The sequence below is a fragment of the Carlito syrichta genome, unplaced genomic scaffold (genome assembly GCF_000164805.1).
Source record: "Carlito syrichta isolate Samal-C Ts95f unplaced genomic scaffold, Tarsius_syrichta-2.0.1 Scaffold308211, whole genome shotgun sequence".
Classification (NCBI taxonomy): domain Eukaryota; kingdom Metazoa; phylum Chordata; class Mammalia; order Primates; family Tarsiidae; genus Carlito; species Carlito syrichta.
This window is the reverse complement of record NW_007252307.1, coordinates 415,721-420,743: the sequence shown is the minus strand read 5'-3', so window position 1 is coordinate 420,743 and position 5,023 is coordinate 415,721.

Here is a 5,023-nt window from a genome sequence, read left to right as displayed (position 1 = left end):
GCTCGACACCACCATTCCATGTCGGTATTTAATTGAAGAATAAGGGTGTAAAGTTTTGCAAACTCTTACTTATTCACAAAGAAAGGATAACTTACAGCAATTGTTGAAAGAAAACACCAGTGGACATGAACACCTACAGGGAGCGTTTAAAAAGTGAAGGACAGAGCCGAGAAATGGGAAACAGCAGCGGTTTCTATTATCTAATTGCAGAAAAGTTAACAAAAGCTTTGTAGTCAAAAATACATGTTTTGAAGTTAAAAAAAATGAGTTATACTCATAGAGAAGAAAAGTATAATTTTTTAAAAAAAAATTGTATTAGAGAATAGGCATTTATTCTGAAAACATTTGGCAAAAAAATACTATTTGTCTTTACAGTTCAGGGGGACAATCTATATTAACAGAAATTAAGGAAATTTTAAATATGATTTATTTGCACATAGGCACTTGATAATGTTAAATGAAATGAACTAGGGCTCTATTAAATAGTTAGAGCCATATCACGTTGCATATTCTTAGTAAGAGCAAAAAGAAAAAACAATGTCATGTCTACAAATGCCAGTCTCGTCCATTTAATTATCTCACTTCAATTACAAGTTCATACACTTAAGCAAGGTAAATATAGACTCTTTCTGCTTTGAAATGGTATACTCCTATAAATTTACATGGACCAAATTATTTTGGGATGAGTGAGAATAACTGAGTTGGAATAGCTGTTTACAAGAACACAGTTGTTTTTGATTATGTGACAAACGTTTATGCAATTTCATGTCAACTTTTTATTCTTCAAGGATGGATAAGAATGTAAACCAAAATGTGCTACCCACATATATAGATGCTAGGTGTCCTCACCGATGACACATACACCTGAGTTGCTTTTCTGGTGGTGGTGAAAGGTTTGCCCTGATCTATCGGTTTTTGTTTATTTATTAAATATTTGTTGGGCATCTTCTTTATGGCAGGGCTTTGGTTAGAAACTGCAAATAGAGGCTGGGGTATTCCGGAGGCAGCTTCTTACAACCTTGCAGAACCAATTTGTGCAACTCTGACTGTGTTCAGTGGCATAACAGCTACCAGTGTCATCGGTTGGTAACTTGAAATAAGTTATGATGGGAGTATTTATACCACAGAAATCAGCAACACTACAAATTAGGACTGAGTTTTTCTTTTTTTTTTTGAGTTGGAGTCTCACTCTGTCGCTCAGACTGGAGTGCAGTGGCACGCTCCTGGACACCACAGCCTCGACCTGCTGGGCTCCGGCGATCCTTCCGGCTCAGCCTTCCAAGTAGCTGGAACTACAGGCACGTGCTACCACGCCCAGCTAATTTTTTTTTTAATTGTAGAGATGAGGTCTCGCCAAGTTGCCCGGGCGGGTCTTGAACCTGCAGTCTCAGGCAATCCATTCACCTCAGCCTCCCAAAGCGCGGGATTACAGGCTGAGCCACCAAGCCTGGCCTTTATTTTTTTCAAAGTCAGTTGTTTAATATCCATTAGCATCTCACTGGATAGGGGTGGGGGTGGGGTGGGGTGGGGGGGATGTAAATAAAAGGAAGGTTTATACCTTCCTAGGTTCTACATTCAGGTGTTGCCTCCTTTACTTTGCAAATAGCATCTTTAGAAGCAGTGGTGCGTTTGCAGAAATAGAATAGGAAGGAACTACAAAGAGACTAAGATTAAAGTCTCTGGGACTTGGGAAGAGTTGGTACAAGGCAAGAAAGGCAAGAATGTTTGTAAGTCAAAATTAGAGCCAAATAATAAGTCAGGAACAGAGATCAAAGCAAGGCTTGGAATCCTCAAGGCCAGGGTAAGCCCTAGGCTTGAATAGGGCTGTAGTGAATTCTTAAGTAGGAGCCCGATTATGGGGAGAAAGAAAGAACACCAGGTCTGAGCCATCTAGAATAAGGTGCCCTTGAAATGCTGGTCTTAAACCTGCATTAGGTCATTGCTCTCTGATCATGTTCATATTTAACTTCAGCTGCCAATTACCTACTTGCTCTCCTTTTCCTGATGGAAAGGTATGCTTTAAGAGAGTGACTCTCAAATTTTACCATATATTAGGATCACCTGGTCATCTTGTTAAAACACAGACAGCAGGGTCTTGGGCCCAGAGACTTTGATATTGTAGGTCCGTGGTGGGGCCTAGGGAATTTGTATTTCTAATGCGATTAGGTGATAATTATGCCTCTGGTTACAGAATAACGTGTTGAGAAACACTACTCTAGGATTGAGTCAAACATCTCAATTTCACTTATTTTATTTTATTTTTTGCTTTCTAGAAACTTTAATAATTCAAAATACTGAGTACAATATTGTATCTCATACCATTTATAGCACAGTTTAGCACATTTTATATATTTGTTCTGTTTTTTAATGAATAAAATGAAAAATTTTCAATAACTTGAATTTTGGGAAAAAAAGTTTAATTAGGAGTTTCTTACCAGGTTATTATTTTAGAAGAGCAATTAGCCATGCACCACAAGAAGTCTTAAAGTATCTCTCATTTATGCAGTGGACACAACAATGGCTATAAAAGTCCTCCCCAGCTATATGGGAGCATAATAAATGGTTGATTGTTGTATATTACTATTTGCCTTCTTCGTTACCATTTGTTCTTCATAAAGAAATGCTATTTTGGGAAGCATATGCAGAATTCTTTGAACGCGATGGCCTCAGATAATTACCTACAACAAATTAATGCTTATATATAGTATAAACACACACAATATTTTATTTATTTATTTCAAGAGCAGTCATCATAACCTACATTCTTGTACTTGTGTCACTGACTATTGTCCAGAGAAAGGGACTCACATGTGAATTCAACCAAGCAGCAATCTCTTTCTTAAGTCAGACTCTCAGAGCTGTATTTTAATGCCAATCATGAGAACATAACAGCAATCAACTCTAGTTATGGTCACTCCAACATAGATCATTTAAAAGATATTAATAACTAAAAATATAAATAGGAAATGCTCGTTTTTCATGACCAGGAAAATATAATGTAACACGATTATGCAAAAGGGCGAAGAAGTCAACCTCTGCTAATGTGCTCTTTTGCATTTCCCCTATCCCACTCCTCACTGTGTTCTAGCCATTCAGTTCAGTGGTCACAGAATAGGATCTTGGGCAAGTGTGAGTCCAATTGTAGACGGAGTAGGGGACTATCAATGCTATTTAATCGAAGGGGCTATCATTAGGGGCCCATTATCAAAAGCACAGTCCTGTGGCTTCTCATTCCACCATTACAGTAGATTCTTTTGGACCTTCAAGATGTATTCATTGTAGAAGTAGTCTCCACCTTCAGATATGAATGTTCCCTCAGAGGTCACCGCTTATAGTGGAATACTAGCTCAACGGCAAACACAAGCTGCCTTTCAAAGATAGCATTCTGGGGGGGGGGTTACAGAAACAGAGTCTGTCTCTATTGATTTGTTTCAAAGAATCATCCATTATTAACCAAATATAATACATTTTGACTTAAGGGAATTGCAGAAAAAGAAAAAAGTCACATATGACACTGAAAAAAATCTGACTTTTTTGCCGATTAAAAAAAAAACTCTGACTACATCTTGGATATTATAAAAATTCAGTGAGTAAACTGAAGGAAAAACAAGGGAGGGAACTCAACTCCTCAACAAGGGAGAAGAAATAAACAATGACAGAAAAGGAAAACCGGGATTACAAGAATCAGCAAGGAGAGCATCAAAGAATTTCCTCTTAAGTTAGACTGTATACGAATGCAGAATCTTTATAAATGCCTGTGTAACAGATGCTGCTTGAGAAATATTTAGAGTCAGAACCTGGTGTGATACTCTACTCATATTTTACTGCATTCACTCTAGGCATAAAATACATGATAAAGTATTTTACAGCCTCAGTTTAACTGGGATTTATTTTAATTTAGGTTAACTTGAGAAAATTAAAACAAGCAGCTATTTATGTTTTGAACATGTATAGAATTTCATGAATGAAATTTTAATTGATAACACATTTGTCATCCAATTCACATCATTTCATATGTTTCACAAATAGAAGTCAACTTATATTCTAATTTGCTAAAATAAATATGTCTAGACACTGAAAGATTATAGGGAAACACACAAAGATAAGTATAGCAGATACACAAACACTCTGAAATGGATTCTATTCTCTCAGATTTCAGTTATTTACGGGAGCTCATTTTCCGATGGAAGACTGGAATCTGGTAGCAGTCAGGGACCTGTCATTTTAAAACATAATTTTTACCACAAATAAAAGCACGTTTTATTTATTTCAATAATTTGTTCCAGTGAATTCAGATTAACTTAGAGAACCAAGTGTATTTTTTACACAATTCACATAACCTTATAAAATATTACTCTTTTAGTGTGGTTCATGAATGGCTTCTACTTATGGTTCTGGGAGAAGTCATAATCATTAGAAGCAAGGAAGGTGTTTTATTCCCCCTCAAAACTGAGGCTCATGTGACTAAACGCCCCCACTACTCCCTTTGGGGATACCATTTTTCTCTGGACAGCCTCTTGGTTCTTTCCATAACAATCTGGGAGCTCCATCTCCTTCCTTAACTGCCCTAGACAGGGGCAAATAGATGTACTCCAGAGAGCTGATTGCTAAACTTTCAGGGATTTTGTAAGCTGGTTTTTAAACATGACCATTATAAAAATTAAATTATAAAAATGTACAAGTAAATAAACTATATACTAAAAACAAAGGGAATAAATACACAAAACTTCACTAGCTACTTGTTTTTCCACATCTTCTTATTACCTATGTGTTAGGTTCTAGGACACCATTCCAGCTTCTGAAGCTGATGTGAGACTTTTTTTCCCCAAAGTTCAGTGATTATCAGTGATTTCTGTCTTACATAGCATTTATTCTTTTTTCATCTGATTTTTTTAGGAGAATCATCCTTTTTTTTTTTTTTTTTGAGTTGGAGACTCACTCTGTCACCCAGACTGGAGTGCAGCGGCCGCTCCCGGCCACCGCAGCCTCGACCTGCTGGGCTCCGGCGATCCTTCCACCTCAG